The sequence below is a fragment of the Erpetoichthys calabaricus genome, chromosome 6, assembly GCF_900747795.2.
Source record: "Erpetoichthys calabaricus chromosome 6, fErpCal1.3, whole genome shotgun sequence".
NCBI classification, from domain to species: Eukaryota; Metazoa; Chordata; class Cladistia; order Polypteriformes; family Polypteridae; genus Erpetoichthys; species Erpetoichthys calabaricus.
The window spans coordinates 206,957,529-206,979,030 of record NC_041399.2 but is presented as its reverse complement, the minus strand read 5'-3'; the positions used below and the strand labels follow the sequence as shown (position 1 = coordinate 206,979,030).

Here is a 21,502-nt window from a genome sequence, read left to right as displayed (position 1 = left end):
TCACATAACTTTGCGTTACACATTAGGTCTCTTTCCGAAATTTCATTCTATCATCTCCATAACATTGCCCAGCCTCTGTCCATTTCTGTCTTGTAATGATGCTCAAACTCTGGTTCATTGTTTTATAATGTCTCGTATTCATTTCTGTAATTCCCTTTTCATTGGCCTCCCTGCAACCACAAAAAAACAGAAAAAGAACAGAAGAGAAAGTAGATAGATAGATAGATAGATAGATAGATAGATAGATAGATAGATAGATAGATAGATAGATAGTTAGATAGATAGATAGATAGATAGATAGATAGATAGATAGATAGATAGATAGATAGATAGATAGATAGATAGATAGATAGATAGATAGATAGATAGATAGATAGATAGATAGATAGATAGATAGATAGATAGATAGATAGGAAAGGCACTTCTGAATGAATCATTGGCTGAAAGGCCTCAGTGTTGGTGTGTCACAGAGAGAGTATGTGCAGCATTTGTTCATAATGGCGGTCAATTTTGTTTCCATTCCTCCCTTCACTATGACCTCCAGGGGGTCCAGAGTCAGTCAGTCAATCAGTCATTTTCTAACCTACTTAGTCCTGAACAGGATCACACCGGGGTCTGCTTCAGTCTGTCCCAGTCAGCACAGAGTGTAAGGCAGGAACAAATCCTGGACAGGGCGCCAAGCCATCGCAGGGTGAACACACACACACCAACCACATACTACGGCCAATTTAGTATTGCCAGTTCACTTAACCAGTATGTCTGTGGACTGTGGGAGGACCTGCAGGAAGCCCACACAAACATGGGGAGAACATGCAAAGTAACACAGGGAGGACCCAGGACGCAAAACCCTGGTCTCTTTACTGTGAGGCAGCAGCGCCAACACTGTGCCACCACGTCACCTGGTGTGCATCCTATAACTGAGCCTGCCCTTGTAATTAGCTTGTTAGCACTGTTCATCACAGAGTTATAGAAGATGTGAAGAATGTCACTTCCCACATTACAAGAACACAGTTTCCTAAGGAAAATGGGCTGGCTTTGCCTTTCTTTTGCAGTCCTTCAGTGTTCCGAGACTGCTGTCCCCAACATCCAGGGCAGTTCACTCTGCTGTAGTCCACCACCATCTCCATTGAATGGCTAAGGGTTTAGCTCGCACTACCTGACGCAGACTTCCATCAGGCCTCTCTGTATTCTTCCACATGTCAGCCATTCATACATCTCATGATAGAAGAAGCTCCTGAGAATGTCTACAGGTGGTGTGTCTCAGTATCATGTAACACCATTACATGTTTCTGACATGTTATGGTCACTGACGTAACTGTGATTTAAAACAATATATGTTGTTAAGCTCTTCTCATTTTGTCAGAGACCATACTGGAATACTAAAGGTTAAAAACCATTTTAGAAACAGTAATTAATGTCTAATTATTATTGGAGGCCCAACTGTGAGTTACTGATCACGAGGGGGTTAGACGCGTTATTAACCCTAGCAGATGAAAATTTCAAATTAATCAGAATGTAAATGGAAAAAAATACAGATTACCAGTGACTCGAATTAATAAGGTCAGCGGAGTTCCATCTGGATTATGAAATTGCTTTTTTTGAAAGCTGTTAAAGAACATTTTTTTTGGAACAGGAAAATGAGTGAATTCATATCAAATTCATATGATTATTGTTAGAAGATGGGGTGAGAGCAATCACTGTGCCAACCAGTAAAAGAAACAACCAGTGCAGTTATGGGTTGACAAGACCAAAAATTAAATGATGATAATTCTCATAATGGTCCTAATGTTTCCCAAGCCAACAGAAAGTCGTATATTGCACCCTCACAAAGTTTTTCAGGAGGACCGCTAGTCTGTTCCATACCACTGCATGGTGAATTGAACAGACAGGAACACTTTGTGCCACTTGGGGGGGCTCTATAGGCACAGCGCAAGGGCTTTGGGTGGTCACCACAAATAACCCCAAAGTACTTGTGGTAGGTTACCCAGTAGTGATTGTAGGTCCACGTTTAAAAGCCTGGGGGATGCTTGAACTCAAGAGTGGAACAAAAGATAAGGGGGTCATCTGCCATGAAGAACTTGCAAACTGTTTGGGAAGTGGAAAAGCCAACTCACGGGCTAGTCAGGAATTGTTATCTGTATTAGTAAGGTTCAGAATGGCATAGGATTTTGTTATTTGGTATTGTTGTGTATTCTGGTAGTCCTTTTATGTGTAGGAGCCCCAAGGCACACAAGTCCCAAAAAGTTGAAAACGCACTTCTAATAATGCCCACTAGAGGGGGATATATCTCTAAACCCCGGCTAGATAATGTAAATGAACAAACCCAAACTTCATAAAAATTAAAAAAAAAGGTTTCGTTCTTCATACACATGCTCTGGCACACAGTGACGCTCTGTAGAGCACAATGGCAAAATGGAGTTGCCGAAAAACATGAGACAGTCCAAATCCAGAAATCCCAAGGCAAAGTTGTAGTGGACTAAGAAAAACCCAGCTAAGAGTCACACTGCCTTTGACGTTGATTTATTTCTTTTTTCGGTGGGGATCCCAGGAACGCACCCAGCCTTGGCCCGACTCACACACACTCCTCTCACAGAGACAAAAAGCAAACGGTAACAAAACAGAAATGGAAGAAGGTATTCCTCTTCTTTCTTTGGTTTCTCCCATTAGGGGTTGCCACAGTGGATCATCTTGTTCCACATCTTCCTGTCCTTGCTCTGTCACATCCATCACCTGCATGTCCTCTCTCACCACATCCATAAACCTTCTCTTAGGCCTTCCTCTTCTCCTCTTACCTGGTAGCTCTATCCTTAGCACCCTTCTCTCAATATACCCAGCATCTCTCCTCTGCACATGTCCAAACCAACGCGATCTCGCCTCTCTGACCGTCCAACCCGAGCTGACCCTCTAATGTCCTCATTTCTAATCCTGTCCATCCTCGTCACACCCAATGCAAATCTTAACATCTTTAACTCTGCCACCTCCAGCTCTGTCTCCTGCATTCTGGTCAGTGCCACCGTCTCCCACCCGTAAAACAAAGCTGGTCTCACTACCGACCTGTAGACCTTCCCTTTCACTCTTACTGATACCCGTCTGTCACCGATCACTCCTGACACTCTTCTCCACCCTCCACCCTGCCTGCACTCTCTTTTTCACTTCTCTTCCACACTCCCCATTACTCTGTACTGTTGATCCCAACTATTTAAACTCATCCATCAACTCTGCTCCCTACATCCTCACCATTCCACTGACCTCCCTCTCATTCACACACATGTATTCTGTCTTGATGGTCCTACTGACCTTCATTCCTCTCCTCTCTAGAGTAGATCTCCACCTCTCCAGGGTCTTCTCAACCTTCTCCCTACTGTCGCTACAGATCACAATGTCATCAGCTTGAACAATAATAAACAAAGTATTACTACACAAACCCATCCCAGTTCTCTTCCGGCGATAATACAATAAACACAAATTCAACAATAATAAACAATTAATAAAAACCACTCATGGTGAAGTCCATTAAATGGCAACTGATGTAATGACATGATGGAGATAGATAGTCCAGAGATCAGCTTGCTGTATGTGAATGTAAAGAACAGTCCCACCAGTATTTCCTTGATGATGACGTGTGATGGGATCAGGAGCGCTCCTTTCTTTGAAGGTTGACAACCAATCCTATTACAGTCCTCATGCAGCAGGAAGACACCAGACAGTCCATACACTGACTAGGAGACAATCCAGGACAAAAACAAGAATCCACAGGCATTGAACGGGAAGGCAAACAAACTGGTAACTCCAGACACGACCCAACAAAATAACTCTTTTCCTCTGTATAACTGGCTTCTTTTTAAATCTCACGCTGGCCTCCTTGTCCCCAGCAGCCCCTGCACCCTCAGCAGATGACCAGTCAATATGGCAGTGCGGTGGAGAAAGGAGAGGTGATTGGAAGAGAGACAACTTGTGCTGGGCAGCACAGTGGCGCAGTGGTAGCGCTTCTGCCTCGCAGTAAGGGGACCTGGGTTTGCTTCCCGGGTCCTCCCTGCGTGGAGTTTGCATGTTCTCCCCGTGTCTGTGTGGGTTTCCGCCGGGTGCTCCGGTTTTCTCCTACAGTCCAAAGACATGCAGGTTAGGTGCATTGGCGATTCTAAATTGTCCCTAGTGTGTGCTAGGTGGAGACTTCCCTGCAGTAGAGCAGTGCCTTGGATCCCCGCAGGACACTGTGGGAAATGGAGTTCAGTTTCCCAGCCCTGCTGGGTACCGTGGGTGCTGCCAGGTGGCGCTACAGTGAGACAAGGAGATTTCTACTTTCTCTATAGCCCGGGCTGAAGAAAATGCAACTCTCCATCTGACCCGGAAGTGCTGACGAGCCATATAGTTGGAAGGATGGAAGCACTTCCGGGTCACGGAATATATAAAGGACTGATTGGAACCCAGCAGGTGAGCCGGAGTTGGGAGGAAGTGTGACGGAGGAGAGGAGGAGGAGGGTTATTGTGTGTATTCTATTGATTTACCAGCAAGCCCGCGATTCTCGAAAGAATTGCAAATCCAAGAATGGCAATCACTTTCTGTTCCCTCCAATACTTGGAGAGATGAAATATCATGGAGGGTGGGTGCGTCCTGGGAAAGTTCATTTAATTAAATAAACATATTTGTTGGAGCTGTGACTCAGTTGTAGGCGCCTTCGTTTATTGTTTTTAGCCATGGAGTTTCGTTTTTGTGTTTCTATGACTGTGTCGTCAGCGAGAAGTCGTTTGCTGACGGCGGCGGATTCGCGTGCTGAAGTGGCCATGTCGGCGGATCCAGGCATGGAGGGCTACATTACTAAACGAACATGGTATATGCGGTGGTGTGGGCGGTCACGTTCGGGCGGCTGTACAACCTGGCGTGCACGCTTTACCTCAGGTTTAGTTTACAGGTCGTAGCCATGGTAAAGTTTTCATTTAATTAAATAAACATATTTGTACTAAAGTGGTGTCTTTGTGTGGGCACCTTCGTTCATTCATTTTATCCATACGGGCTCGTTTTTGTATTTTCGTTAGTTGAGCTGTTTCTTTTTGGAGCCGTGACTCCGTTAGCTATAAGTCGTTTACTGTTAGGAATTATAATCACACTTACGTTTAATACGGAGTGTTTGTTTATTGTTTTCATCCATCTGGTGTCGTTTCTGTGTTTTCTGTGGCTGGACTGTTAATAATAAATTACTGTAATACTGTAATGTGATTCAAATATGCGCTGAATCGTTTCGTTTTTGTTTTCTCCGTGGCTGTGTCGTTAGCTATGGGCTCGGATTTGTATTTCCGTTAGTTGAGCTGTTTCGTTTTTGAGCCGTGACTCCTCTGCCTGTGGTTGTTTCAGAAGCGCGTTGTAGGCGGCAGTGCGCGTTCGCTTCGAAGTCTGGACGTCTGGGGATTCCGTACTGTAATACTGTAATGTTATTCAAATATGTGCTGAATCGTTTCGTTTTTGTTTTCTCTGTGGCTGTGTCATTAGCTATGGGCTCGGATTTGTACAGTGTGAGGGATGGCCGGCCATTCATCCCGGCCAATACCCCCAGGCCGGTAGATGGAGCTCTCCTTGCAACGTGGAGATGCCCCGAATTCCAGCAGGGCCTCATGGACTATGGAGTTTTAATACACAGCCCTGCTGGATAGCGTCGGGGCCTCCAGGAGTCGCTGCAGGGAGGCTCAAGGACTTATACGTGTCCTATAACCCGGAAGCACGTCATAATCATATGACCAGAGGGAACGACGTGTTTCCGGGTTGAAAAGAAGGACTTTTTATCTGACCTGGAAGTGATAAGAAATCACATGGACTGTAAGATGGGAAACACTTCCGGGTCAGGGAATATAAAAGGACGATGGGAAATCCCAGACATTGAGCTGAGCTGGGTGTCAGGGTGGCAACGCGTCTGGAAGTGGAGGATTGTGTATTGGTTATTGTTATAGAGTTATTATTGGAGTATTGTGGAGTGGAGGGTGCTTTGTGCACATTTATTATTATTATTATTATTATTATTATTAACAATAAAACATTATTTGGACTTTTATGTGGTGTCTGACGTCTAGTCTGAGGGTTCAAGGGGTCACGGAGACCTTAAACTATCACAACAGCCTAAGCAAACGGCTGAGTCTGGTACATCTAATCTATGTTTTCTGTGGCTGTGTCGTATCACACTGGTAGGCGATTCGTGACATCCGGTTTACAACGTTCTCGTTTCTGTGTTTTCTGTGGCTGTGTTGTTAACTATGGGTGGGCTCGTTGCAGTGCGCGTGCGCTTCGATGCGCCCTGCGTCCATCTGGTTTACAACCTTTGGTTAGTAATATGGATTGTGTGTTTGGTAGGTGTGGTGCTTTGGAGGCACTATCGCAAAGAAAGAATTAAAAAATCTGCTTAGTGCTTGTAAACTTGTGTGCTAGAGAATCTGTCGGTTGGGTTTCACGGGGCAACAGCGCCCCCAATTGTCCACATTGTATAATAAACACCCCTTTATTTGAAGCCAGGGCTGTTTTGGTGTATGCGTCTTTGGGGTTTGGGACTCACTGCCGCCCGCTAGCTTTCACAAGATTCAGTCACTTATTACGGAGCTCCATCCCGGCAGGTTGCTCTGGCCAGTAATGATGCCTCCTTCTTATGGGTTGCCCAGGGTTTTATGAAGGCAGGACCGGAAGGGGCGGGGTTAAATGCCTTCACCTGTGCGGCTTCTCTGCACCTTGGCAGAAGACGGGGATGACAGTGTTAGCAGCACTATCGTCTCAGTGGGTTATTATTATTACACATCTCGACTGAGTCTGCGAGGAGGTCCTCCGGCACGCATGCATGGAAATATGTAAAACTTTTGATAAAAGCCTAAGGCCAACTCAGAAAAAAAGAATTCAATGAAGCAGCTGAACGTAATGTTATTGCACAGGCTGACACATGGAGGCCTTACATCTTCCTCCTCTTTTTTTACTTTAGTTTTTTTTTTTTACTCAGACAGTATCTCCATATCTCCATTTTGAGGGACATGTTAGAGCAGCACTTTTCTATGCTGAGTCATGGGGACTGAATTCTGTGCTCAGTCATTGTTTATTTGGAGTTTGCATATTCCCAGGGGTTTTTCTGCCCTGATCTCAAGTGGCGGCTTCTTTATTGCCAAATCTGAATCTGGGATAGACTACACCCCGTATGACACTGAAATCAAAAAAACGAAAAACAGAGAATGTTCTTCTTCTTTGCTTCGGAGAATGACAGCTGCACAATAATAAGAGTGTAAAGGGTTAAAAGCGTCACCATTCCACGTCTTTTGCCTCATTTTTATACAAATCAAAAACGACACTTGTCAAAGAATCGGACGGAGGTGCCACTCGCCTCTCTTTGCGGCTTCTTCTTTTGACACAAAACCCATCAATCAATGCCGGGTGTTTCCATAGCTAACATGAGGCTAAGATGAGCTGAATTGTTGGTTCATCTTTTCTGTCACATGGCTTACTCATCAATGGCTTGACATGTCTGACGCTTTCAATATACTGTGCATTCAGAATACTTCACCTGTCATTATAATAATATTGACTCTGCTGCTTCTGCTGCTGCTTATCTCCCAGTTTTAACAAGACTGTTACACTGCTTAAAATCTGATAACATTCTCACATTGGCATGGTGGGGATGGCAGAGCTTATCCTGGAAGCCTTGAGCACGAGGCATTAACCTACTCATCACAAGGTATGTACTCTCATAGATGTCCACACTTACGTTCATGTAGACCAATTTAGGACTTTCAAGTGTCTTACATGCAGATCTGAAGGACTGAGCATATGGCAGAAATAAGCTCTGAACAAGGAGCCCACTCTGTCACCAGAGACGCTCACATACACATCCACACTTACGTTCATGTAGACCAATTTAGGACTTCCAAGTGTCTTACATGCAGATCTGAAGGACTGAGCATATGGCAGAAATAAGCTCTGAACAAGGAGCCCACTCTGTCACCAGAGACGCTCACATACACATCCACACTTACGTTCATGTAGACCAATTTAGGACTTCCAACTGTCTTACTTTCAAAAGGATTGAGCGCATGGCAGGAACCGACTCTGAACAAGGAAGTGACTCTATCACCAGCTACCCTCACATACGCATCCACACTTACACTCATGTAGACCAATTTAGGACTTCCAAGTGTCTTACATGCAGATCTGAAGGACTGAGCATATGGCAGAAATAAGCTCTGAACAAGGAGCCCACTCTGTCACCAGAGACGCTCACATACACATCCACACTTACGTTCATGTAGACCAATTTAGGACTTCCAACTGTCTTACTTTCAAAAGGATTGAGTGCATGGCAGGAACCGACTCTGAACAAGGAAGCGACTCTATCACCAGCTACCCTCACATACGCATCCACATTTACACTCATGTAGACCAATTTAGGACTTCCAAGTGTCTTACATGCAGATCTGAAGGACTGAGCATATGGCAGAAATAAGCTCTGAACAAGGAGCCCACTCTGTCACCAGAGACACTCTCATACACATCCACACTTACGCTCATGTGGACCAATTTAGGACTTCCAACTATCTTACATGGAGATGGACTGAGTGCACAGCAGGAAACAACTCTGAACAAGAAGCCCACTCTGTCACCAGAGACACTCTCATACACATCCACATTTACACTCATGTAGACCAATTTAGGACTTCCAAGTGTCTTACATGCAGATCTGAAGGACTGAGCATATGGCAGAAATAAGCTCTGAACAACGAGCCCACTCTGTCACCAGAGACACTCTCATACACATCCACACTTACACTCATGTGGACCAATTTAGAACTTCCAACTGTCTTACTTTCAGAAGGATTGAGCACATGGCAGGAACAAGCTCTGAACAAGGAGGCCACTCTGTCACTCACATACACACTCATACTTGCACTCATATGGACCAATTTAGACCTTCCAACTATCTTACATGTAGAGGAGAAGAACTGAACACATGGCAGGAACCTACTCTGAACAAGAAGCCCACTCTGTCACCATCCACACCCACATACACATCCACACTTACATTCATGTGGACCAATTTAGAACTTCAACTATCTTACATGCAGAAAGACTGAGCATAGGGCAGAACCAACTCTGAACAAGGAGCCCACACTCATACACACATCCATACTTAGACTGTGCCAGTTTAGAATTGCTAGTTAATCTAACTTGCAGAAGCCCAGAAGTAATGGGTACAAGGCAGGGACCATCCTTACATGAGGTGCCAGTCTATCTATGGCCACACAAAAAGTCTGAGGCTTTGAACACTATGCCAAATGTAAAGCATGGGGGTGTCAGTGTCAATATTGTGGGGTTAATGGGACTGGGGCATTTCAAAGGAGGAACGAGGATTATCTAGAAATTCTGAAGCAATACATCAAGACATCAGTCAGAATGTTAAGACAGTCACAAACTTGTCTTCTAGTATGGCGTTAATGCTAAGCATATGTGTCCAGCAGGGGGTGCATGCACCCTGGGAATGAGTTTATTTTATAAAATGCAGACCAGAGTCTGAACCTGTATATATGCTCCTTGGATGGTCAACGCTAGAGAGAACATTAAGGTTTGGGGCCCTAAAGTGATCCCAGTATAATTAACTCTTTGAGGGCTGAATATTTTTTCCAAAAAGCAATGATTTCACTCAGAAGTCAACATAAAACGTCTGTTGCTGCATGCTGTGGCCGTCAGTTTGCCAAGAATATGCGGCTTGCTTGCTGCCAGGCTGTCTTTGTGTGGCTGGGACACGGGCGCAGCGCGTTACAATCTGGTTTCTACCTCTTATCATTGTTAAGTGGCAGTCCTCCCTGGCGAACATTGTCAGTGCCACGGCTAGCTGGGAACCAATCAGCTGAAGCTGGAACCTCACATTCATCTTTGATCGCATGTATCAAAAACTCGAGTCCGACAAGTCATAGTCCAGTTCAGAGATAATTGGCAATAAAGTCATCCACGGAGTGTTTTGCTTTACACATTCGCTTTGATCTCTCGCCAGATGTCAGTGCCATTTTTGCCGTCGTGTGCGCCTTGCTACTCACGAGAGAGCAGGGAATCTCGGTCAAACTAATGAATCTAACTTTCATTTTTAGTAACGAGAGTCCAACTAAAATGTAACGGTGGGTTTCGTCATAGTTTACAGTCGATTACCATCGTCAACTCCTCCTTTTGACAAAAGTCAACATCAGCCCTGAAAAAGTTAAAGAAAGATATTAATTGAGTAAAGATCATAATTGAAAAAAAACCCTACAAAAATACACGCGACTATGTCTGCTCAGATGAGAGTCGATCATAAGCTGCTTCAGGATGGTGGAATAACCAGATTAGATTCTGTGTTCCATTTGAAGTGGGAGAGGTCAGAATTTCCAAGTTCCTACTCAAAATTTTCAACTGGAAAACCCCTTTAATCGGATTTCCAAATGGTCAGTCATGTTCTAGTTCGTCCGACTTCATATCATGACGTCAATCCAAAACTGATTCAGTGAAATCTGTAGACTAGTACTGTTTATTAGCACTTCTGTTTATTTGTGTCTCATTAAATCAGTTGTACACAGAGTACTATGGATGTGTTGCTATGGAGTTTGGATGCACAAAATACCACGTAAGGCGTTGTCATCAACTGCTGTTTATTCTAATGGAGCAAGCACAACAAAGGTTTTCCTGGATGCGTCCATGTTGGTTTTCTGAATGTTTACGCAGGTTAAGGGTTGTGAAGCGGAAGAGTGTGGGTTCAGGTGGCTGGAAACTGGAAGTGGCGTCATCAGTGGTTGATCTGTCAATCATCCTTTCTGCTGTGGGCAGAAGAGAAGAGATATTAAGTGACAGCGCCCAACCCTGGTTTGGAGTGTAATTACAGTCAGCCAATCCCTGAAATATGTCTCCTAATCGCATGTGTGTGACACACTTCAGTAACCATAGTGGAAATATCAAGACAAGAGAAATTGCATACAAAAGAAAAGATGTAATTAACTTGCTTTAACATGCACCTTTCACTCCTAGTATAAATTATATATAATATATATACTCAGGGCCGGATTAAGACGAAATTGGGCCTAATGCTGCAGTGCAAAAAAGGCCTATTTTTTTTCGTCATCATTAGTGCATGTGCATTCGACACTCACTCGTCTGTTTTCATCTGGGCCTATTTCAGGAATGGGCCTAATGCTGCAGCAACAATAGCACCCACCTTAATCCGGCCCTGTATATACTGTATATATACCATACAGTGGTGTGAAAAACTATTTGCCCCCTTCCTGATTTCTTATTCTTTTGCATGTTTGTCACACAAAATGTTTCTGATCATCAAACACATTTAACCATTAGTCAAATATAACACAAGTAAACACAAAATGCAGTTTGTAAATGGAGGTTTTTATTATTTAGGGAGAAAAAAAAATCCAAACCTACATGGCCCTGTGTGAAAAAGTAATTGCCCCCTGAACCTAATAACTGGTTGGGCCACCCTTAGCAGCAATAACTGCAATCAAGCGTTTGCGATAACTTGCAATGAGTCTTTTACAGCACTCTGGAGGAATTTTGGCCCACTCATCTTTGCAAAATTGTTGTAATTCAGCTTTATTTGAGGGTTTTCTAGCATGAACCGCCTTTTTAAGGTCATGCCATAGCATCTCAATTGGATTCAGGTCAGGACTTTGACTAGGCCACTCCAAAGTCTTCATTTTGTTTTTCTTCAGCCATTCAGAGGTGGATTTGCTGGTGTGTTTTGGGTCATTGTCCTGTTGCAGCACCCAAGATCGCTTCAGCTTGAGTTGACGAACTGATGGCCGGACATTCTCCTTCAGGATTTTTTGGTAGACAGTAGAATTCATGGTTCCATCTATCACAGCAAGCCTTCCAGGTCCTAAAGCAGCAAAACAACCCCAGACCATCACACTACCACCACCATATTTTACTGTTGGTATGATGTTCTTTTTCTGAAATGCTGTGTTCCTTTTACGCCAGATGTAACGGGACATTTGCCTTCCAAAAAGTTCAACTTTTGACTCATCAGTCAACAAGGTATTTTCCCAAAAGTCTTGGCAATCATTGAGATGTTTCTTAGCAAAATTGAGACGAGCCCTAATGTTCTTTTTGCTTAACAGTGGTTTGCGTCTTGGAAATCTGCCATGCAGGCCATTTTTGCCCAGTCTCTTTCTTATGGTGGAGTCGTGAACACTGACCTTAATTGAGGCAAGTGAGGCCTGCAGTTCTTTAGACGTTGTCCTGGGGTCTTTTGTGACCTCTCGGATGAGTCGTCTCTGCGCTCTTGGGGTAATTTTGGTCGGCCGGCCACTCCTGGGAAGGTTCACCACTGTTCCATGTTTTTGCCATTTGTGGATAATGGCTCTCACTGTGGTTCGCTGGAGTCCCAAAGCTTTAGAAATGGCTTTATAACCTTTACCAGACTGATAGATCTCAATTACTTCTGTTCTCATTTGTTCCTGAATTTCTTTGGATCTTGGCATGATGTCTAGCTTTTGAGGTGCTTTTGGTCTACTTCTCTGTGTCAGGCAGCTCCTATTTAAGTGATTTCTTGATTGAAACAGGTGTGGCAGTAATCAGGCCTGGGGGTGGCTACGGAAATTGAACTCAGGTGTGATACACCACAGTTAGGTTATTTTTTAACAAGGGGGCAATTACTTTTTCACACAGGGCCATGTAGGTTTGGATTTTTTTTCTCCCTAAATAATAAACACCATCATTTAAAAACTGCATTTTGTGTTTACTTGTGTTATATTTGACTAATGGTTAAATGTGTTTGATGATCAGAAACATTTTGTGTGACAAACATGCAAAAGAATAAGAAATCAGGAAGGGGGCAAATAGTTTTTCACACCACTGTATATGTAATCATTATACAATCAAAAACAGCCAAAGAGACGTCATTGGAACAGTTCAGTCATTGTTCAGTTCTTCCGTGGGAGTCATTGATGACTGCAGTCCATTTGGTAGAGCACTGAGGGCATTGTTCTTGGCACAGGGTTGAGGTCACATCTGTGCTATGGTCTTCTGCTTTGAGGCTCCTTGAGAGACCTTAAATGCCCACAAATTTTGCATATTCAGTGAAGTATTTGGAATCAACACCTGGTATAGAAAGCTACCAACTATGCTATTTTCATATGGATTAGGCTTAATGAGACCCCAATATAACACCTCCTTTCATTTTCTGCACATAGAGCAGCTGTCCCAATCATTAACCCAAGCCTAGATCCCACTGTGCTATCCAATTTTAGACCGATTTCCAAGCTTCCATTTCTGTCCAAAATATTGGAGAGAAGTGTGTATATTCAATTGAAAGCCTTTTTAGATGAAAGTGATGTGCTCGAAGTGTTTCAATCTGGTTTTAAGCCGCTTCACAGTACTGAAACCGCATTACTGAAGGTTTTTAATGACATCCTTTTGGCAACAGACTCAGGGGATTATGTGATTTTAGTTCTGCTCGATTTAACAGCTGCTTTTGATACTATAGATCACAGTATTTTATTATCTCGTCTGGAGCATTGTGTGGGCATTCGTGGTACTGCCTTGGCGTGGTTTAAATCGTACTTGACTCAAAGAACTTTTTCAGTGAGGCTAGATGAATTTAGATCCTCCTCTGCTTCACTATCATGTGGGGTTCCGCAAGGCTTCATACTTGGTCCTCTGCTATTTTCTTTGTATCTCCTGCCTCTTGGCTCTATTCTTAGAAAGCATAAAATTGCTTTCCATTGTTATGCAGACGATACTCAGGTTTATGTACCCCTCAAACGCAAGGATGCTTACTCCATACAAACTTTGGTTATGTGCCTAGAAGAGGTGAAAGCTTGGATGGCAGTAAACTTTTTAAATTTTAATGAAAATAAGACAGAGGTTATAGTTTTTGGTCCTGGGGGCACCAGTGGGTCTATTTCTACTTCTGCTCCTGTGGATTTGGGTCCCCTTGCACAATATGGTACACCTGTTATTACAAATTTGGGTTTTAGGATAGATGAGGATTTTAGACTGGACGGTCAGATCAGTGCGGTGGTGAAATCTTGTTTTTTTCAGCTAAGACGTTTGGCGAAGATAAAAAACATTCTTTCCAAAGATCAATTTACAACAGTAATCCATGCCTTCATTACAACCCGGTTGGACTATTGTAATTCGTTGTATGTTGGTGTTAGCCAGTCCACCCTGTCTCGGCTGCAGCTGGTGCAAAATGCTGCTGCACACCTTTTAACTGGCACGCGAAAAAATGAGCACATTACACCTGTATTATCCTCACTGCACTGGCTGCCTGTTCAGCTTAGAGTTCATTTTATCCATCCATCCATCCATTGTCTCCCGCTTATCCGAGGTCGGGTCGCGGGGGCAGCAGCTTGAGCAGAGATGCCCAGACTTCCCTCTCCCCGGCCACTTCTTCTAGCTCTTCCGGGAGAATCCCAAGGCGTTCCTAGGCCAGTCGAGAGACATAGTCCCTCCAGCGTGTCCTGGGTCTTCCCCGGGGCCTCGTCTCGGTTGGACGTGCCTGGAACACCTCACCAGGGAGGCGTCCAGGAGGCATCCTGATCAGATGCCCGAGCCACCTCATCTGACTCCTCTCGATGTGGAGGAGCAGCGGCTCTACTCTGAGCCCCTCCCGGATGACTGAGCTTCTCACCCTATCTTTAAGGGAAAGCCCAGACACCCTGCGGAGGAAACTCATTTCAGCCGCTTGTATTCGCGATCTCGTTCTTTCGGTCACTACCCATAGCTCATGACCATAGGTGAAGGTAGGAACATAGATCGACTGGTAAATTGAGAGCTTCGCCTTGCGGCTCAGCTCCTTTTTCACCACGACAGACCGATGCAACATTCATTTTAAGTTCATTTTAAGATTCTTTTATTTGTTTTTAAGTCCTTAAATGGGCTTGCTCCGCCCTACCTCGCTGAGGTGCTGCATATGCACTCTCCTTCCCGCTCACTCAGATCAGCTGGTCAGCTGCTTCTGGATGTGCCTAGGACTCAGCGAAAACTCAGGGGGGATAGGGCTTTTACCGTTGTGGCTCCAAGGCTCTGGAATTCACTGCCGATCCACATTAGACAGGCCTCCTCACTGCCCATTTTTAAGTCTGCTCTTAAGACTTACCTCTTTGGTTTGGCGTTTGATCCTGTGTGAGCAGTTGATTTTACTCTGTTTTAACTCTGTTTAGTTGTGTTTACTATGTTTTAATTAGTTTCATTTATTGTATTTTATTTTATTTATTTATTATTTTGTTTTTGTTTAAAATTTATTTTAGCCTATGTTCAGCACTTTGGTCAGCGGCTGTTGTATGTAAAGTGCTTTATAAATAAAGTTGACTTGACTTGACTTAACCTCCATTTTCTTCCCTTGTTATATTTGTTATGGCTGCTTTGGAAGAGTTTTTCTGCTTTCTTTAATTAAAAAAAACTAGCATAACTGCTAGCATAATTTGGCTCACAAATGACAATTTAACAGAATTATTTTTCATTTCTGGTTACAGCATAACTCCGAAGTTGCAATAAAATGTCATCTCTGTATATATAAAATTCAACATCTGTCTGTCTGTCCACTTTTCACGAGAGAACTACATAACGGATTTAGATCGGGCTTTTTTCTAGAATTTGCTTGAACATTCTGGTTGATTTTGCGACACCTTTCATTGCGATATGTATCATAGTTCGCTTGTGGTACTGATTTATTTGCTCAAATCCGAGAGAAACGCAGCAGGCCGTGGGGAAGGGGAGCAGAGCCCTCCTCACTCAAGCGCTAGCCTCAGGGCATATCTTACATTCTGTGATGGATGGCCGGTGAGAGTTTCCGGCCCTCACCCCCAGGCCGCCAGGAGGAGCTCTCCCGACAGCATGGACGGGCCCCGAATTCCAGCAGGGCCTCATGGACTATGTAGTTTTTATGCACAGCCCTGCTGGATACCTTGGGTACCACCAGGAGTCGCTGTAGGGAGGTTCGTGGACTCATATATGCCCTATAACCCGGAAGTGCGTCATAATCCCATGACAGGAAGAAATGACGTGCTCCCGGGTTGAAGATAAGGACTGTTTACCCTGACCCGGAAGGAATAAGGACTTGTGGGTAATGGAACAGAAACACCTCCGGGTCAGGGGGTATAAAGGACTCTGGGAAAGCCCAGACACTGAGCTGAGCTGGGAGGTAGGGTGGCTAAGTGTCTGGGAGAAGAGGAGAGAGTATTGTGATTATTGTATTGAGAATAGTATTGATTATATGAGTAGTGTGGAGTGGAGGGTGCTTGGTGCACGTAATTATTGTATAATAAACAATAATTGTACTTTTACCTGGTGTTTGGAGTGGTACCTGAGGGTTCAAGAGGTGGATCAGAACCTCAACTGCTACAACGTGCTTAGCTAGTGAACGAGAAAACTGCTTAACGAATTTAGATCGGGCTTTTTTCTAGAATTTGCTTGAACATTCTGATTGATTTTGCAACTTCTCTCATCGCACTAAGAATCATAGTTCGTTTGCAGGAGCAATACAGTATATTTGTGGTAATCTGAGACAGAGGGGGAAGCGTAACGTCAGGAGTAAGGAGCCAGGCAGGGCTGTCCTTGCTGTCCTGTTTCACTTCTACGCAGTCGGAGCTGCGGAGGATGGCTAGTCTCTATATGTATAAAATCCAATGTCTGTCGATCTGTCTGTATGTCTGTCTGCTTTTCATGGGAGAACTACTTAACAGATTTAGATCTGACTTTTTTCTAGAATTTGCTTGAACATTCCGGTTGATTTTGTGACCTCTCATTGCGCTAAGTATCGTAGGTCGCTTGCGGTACTGATTTATTTGTGCGAATCTGAGAGAAACGGAGGGGGCCAAGGGGAGGGGGGCGGGGCCTTCCTCACTCACGCGCTAGCCTCGGGGCGTATCTTACATCTGCTTAGCTAGTGAACGAGAAAACTACTTAACAGATTTAGATTGGGCCTTTTTATAGAATTTGCTTGAACATTCCGGTTGATTTTGTGACTTCACTCATTGCTTCATGTATCATAGTTCGCTTGCGGTACTGATTTATTTGTGCGAATCCGAGAGAAACACTGTGGGCCGAGGCCTTCCTCACTCACACGCTAGCCTCAGGGCGTATCTTACATGCGCTTAGCTAGTGAACGAGAAAACTACTTAACGGATTTAGATCAGGCTTTTTTCTAGAATTTGCTTGAACATTCTGATTGATTTTGCAACTTCTCTCATTGAGCTAAGAATCATAGTTTGTTTGCAGGAGCAATACTTTCGTGGTAATCCGAGACAGAGGGGGAAGCATAACGTCAGGAGTAGGGAGCCAGGCAGGGCCGTCCTTGCTGTCCTGTTTCACTTCTACGCGGCCGGAGCTGCGGGGGACGGCTAGTTTCTATATGTATAAAATCCAATGTCTGTCTATCTGTCTGTATGTCTGTCCACTTTTCATGGGAGAACTACTTAATTTATTTGCGTGAATCCGAGAGAGACACAGTGGACAGAGGGGAGGGGGGCAGGTTTCTCCTCACTCATGCGCCAGCCTTGGGGTGTGCACCTTACATCCTGTTAGCTAGCGAACGAGAGAACTACTTAACGGATTTAGATCGGGTTTTTTTTCTAGAATTAACTTGAACATTCCGGTTGAATTTGCGGCTTCTCTCATTGCAATATGTATCATAGTTTGCTTGCAGAAGTGATATATTTGCGCTAATCCGAGACAGAGGCTGCGGGCCGAGGGGAGGGGGAAGCATGACGTCAGGAGTGGGGAGTCGGTCTACCTCTGCGTTTTGAGTGTAGCTTGCCTCTGCTTAACAAGCAATACCTTTTTGTTTATTAATTTTTAAAGTTTGTCCAGTTTCACTACTGTGCGGGCAGAACCGCAGGGGACGACTAGTAAAGATATAAAGGAGAAAGGCCAGACCTGAATCCCACTGAAAATATCTCATAAATCATGGTGGTGGAAGAATCACGGCTTGCAGCTACTTTGCTACATCAGGGTTAGGGAGACTCACCATCATTAGGTGCTTTACCACCACCTATGGATCCAGAGACTCTTTAGAAACTCAGAAGCATTTGTACATTTCCACTGCAATTTCCATCGCCGGAAATCTGACTATATGTAGATCCTGGTAGATAGTTCCTGGTACTTTCTTTTTACCTCTTACTGTAATGTAGATTTCACTTAAATCCGAGCTGTTGGGGATGGGGGGGTGGGTATTGGGAGGGGCACAGGTGATAAATTTTGCTGATTGGGTGACCACAAGCAGTGGGGCCATCTTACAAAGCAGTTAGTAACTAGGACTTTGGAGGGTTATTGGTGATATATTCGCATTAATCTTCTTAGCCACCTCTCTGGTGCGCCATGCACCGTATCGAACCAGTAATATCACCTGTGAAATCACGATTGCTTTGACGAAATAAGGTGGTGGGGGGGAGGGGGGGACGGAAGTGTCCTGTGAACTCTTGATCGTGCTGCACTTCAAACCACATCACTCTTCATAGATATCTCCCTGGTTTGCCGCACCATGCATCACATCAAAGCAATAATCTCCCCCATGAAGTCATAACCACTTTGAAGGAATAAGGGAAGGGTCCTCCGTAAACTCCCAATTGCACCACACATCGCACCACATCACACTTCTTAGCTTCCTCCCTGGCGTGCTGCACCATGCACCGCATCAAAGCAATAATTTCCCCCATGAAGTTGCGATTGCTTTGAAGCAATAAGGTGAACTCTCAAGGAACTCTCGATTGTGCCACACTTTGCACCACATCATTCTTCATAGCTGTCTCCCTGGTTCGCCATACCATGAACCAAAATGAAACAATAAGCTTCCTTGTGAAGTCGTGATCATTTCAAAGGAATAAGGAGATAGTTCCACATGAACTCCTGATCGCCCCACACTTTGCACCACGTTTCACACCACATTACTCTATATAGCTGTCTCCCTGGTGCGCCACTTCAAGCACCACATTGAAACAACAATTTCCTCTGTGTAGTTGCAATCCCTTTGGAGCAATAAGGTAGGTTGGGGCAGTTGAAGTGAACTCCGGTTGTGCCGTACTACACGCCGCACTTTCAACCACATAACTGTTCTTATTCTCCTGCTGTGTGGTGAAAACACAACACATAACAGGGTTCATGGACCACAAGTGTCCCAGGGCCTAAATCATACAGGAACTCATTGGTTCCTGAAAACAAAGTTACTGTGGTAGGAAAGGCATCTATAGAATCCATGACGAATTCTTCATTGTTCCAGAGGATGCTTGAGGGGTAATGTGAGACCACCTGTCAGAAGATTGAAGCTCAGGTGAATGTGGACATGGTAAGCATGACAAGATCGTAAATGTAGCAGTAAATTCACCAAGGAATGGCTGAAAAGAAACAAGTGGAGTGATCTGGAATGGCCAAGTTAAAGCCCAGATGTGGGTTTGGAAATGGGATGTGCATGCAAGACACCCCTCAAGCATCACACAGCTGACAGAATTCAGTGTGGATGAATGATGTAAGGAATGGCTGGCAGCCCAACCCGGCCGGGACACCTAAGAAATGGAAGGATGGGGGAAGGCTACTTCTTTAATGCACTGCCTACCCCAGAATGCTAGATGGTGGTGCCCCTGGATTGCAGCAGTGCCTCGGATTTGGGCGCAGCCCTGTTGGGTTTTGTGGGCACCATCAGGGGTTGTTCTATGGAAGTTGGAGTTTGGTGCAGCACTTTTGCCACACCTGGAAGTGCTGGCAGAAGAAGATTACCGGACACCTGGAGCACTTCTGGGTGCTCGATAAAAGGAGCCAACTGCCCCTACTCTGGGAGCCAGAGTCGGGTGAAAAAGGACAAAGCTTGCCGGAAAAGGCGTGGAGTCGAAAGAGAGAGAAGAGAAAAGAAAGTGCTATGTGCTGTAGACTGTGCTGTGTGCTTTGTACTGTGGTGTTGTGGGGAGTGAGGGAGAAGAGCTTTCCTAAGTTATGTTGCTCAAGTTGTCTTTTTGTGAAGGAACATTAGGGAAAAACAAAAGAAGAAAAATCTTAAGTTTATGTGTGACTGCAGACAGGAGTTCAACTCCTGTCTGCCTTTGATAAAAGAGCGCTGTCAATGAGTGTGCGTCAAGCCTCTGCCTTTTTCTGGTGGTCTCCTCATCTCACCCCAAAGTATTGCTGCTTTACCTCTCTGCCACACACGCCATTATGAAGTCAGTTCTAAAATAAAAGAAAGAAGGACCAAACGCAGCAATACATCTATGGCATATCAAAGTTATTTTTGGATCTGCATTAAGGGCAGCTTTTCACTTTTCTTGCTGCCGTATCCATTTTAAGACACCCTGTCAGTGTATTTATATATATTTATAGACATTACTTCATCTAGCTTGACAAGGTTCATTACTCGTTGCTTTTATAAATCTATGGATTTTTCACTTGTTATACTTAAAAATGATTTTCCACATCTCCTCTTTTTTCTTTTTTAATTGGCATTGATACCTCTGTTGCACAAAAGAAAACATTAAGATTGATTTGCCAGCCAGCCGTCCAATTTTTGTGATGGCCATAAATAACTTGGCTGGCTGCCTGAATCTATCACACTTTGTGCAGTTTGTCCTTTCAGGTCTGCAGACATAACATTAGGAAGGAAAGCGAGTAGCTGGAAGGCAGGAACGCTGAAGAAATTGGAGCCTGGCCTGAGTGCAAGAGGTTGGGCAGTCCATTATAACTTTAGCACTGGAACATTCTGAGGACTTGTTCTCAAGTCAATACGTTTGTGGTTCTGATGCAGGATTATCTAAAGGGCCTCATACAATTGGATGGGCTTCACTTTTCACAGCTGTGCAAAGGAGAGCAACCAAGTGCCTCCCAGGATAGATAGATAGATAGATAGATAGATAGATAGATAGATAGATAGATAGATAGATAGATAGATAGATAGATAGATAGATAGATAGATAGATAGATAGATAGAGTGAAAGGCACTATATGATAGATAGATAGATAGATAGATAGATAGATAGATAGATAGATAGATAGATAGATAGATAGATAGATAGATAGATAGATAGATACAGTGAAAGGCACTATATGATAGATAGATAGATAGATAGATAGATAGATAGATAGATAGATAGATAGATAGATAGATAGATAGATAGATAGATAGATAGATAGATAGAGTGAAAGTCACTACACGATAGATAGATAGATAGATAGATAGATAGATAGATAGATAGATAGATAGATAGATAGATAGATAGATAGATAGATAGATAGATAGAGTGAAAGGCACTATATGATAGATAGATAGATAGATAGATAGATAGATAGATAGATAGATAGATAGATAGATAGATAGATAGATAGATAGATAGAGTGAAAGGCACTATATGATAGATAGATAGATAGATAGATAGATAGATAGATAGATAGATAGATAGATAGATAGATAGAATTTTAATGTAGATAGATAGATAGATAGATATAGTGAAAGGCACTATACGATAGATAGATAGATAGATAGATAGATAGATAGATAGATAGATAGATAGATAGAGTGAAAGGCACTATATGA

General features: G+C 43.7%; 2 protein-coding genes across 2 annotated transcripts in view; one reads left to right on the top strand and one right to left on the bottom strand.

Annotated features, from left to right (window-relative positions):
- Positions 1-21,502, bottom strand: part of LOC114653822 (aerolysin-like protein) — a 989,661-nt gene that overhangs the window by 311,847 nt on the left and 656,312 nt on the right. The gene's annotated exons all lie outside the window — the stretch shown is intronic.
- The window catches only part of gpr158a (G protein-coupled receptor 158a), a 499,884-nt gene that overhangs the window by 303,738 nt on the left and 174,644 nt on the right, over positions 1-21,502 (top strand). The gene's annotated exons all lie outside the window — the stretch shown is intronic.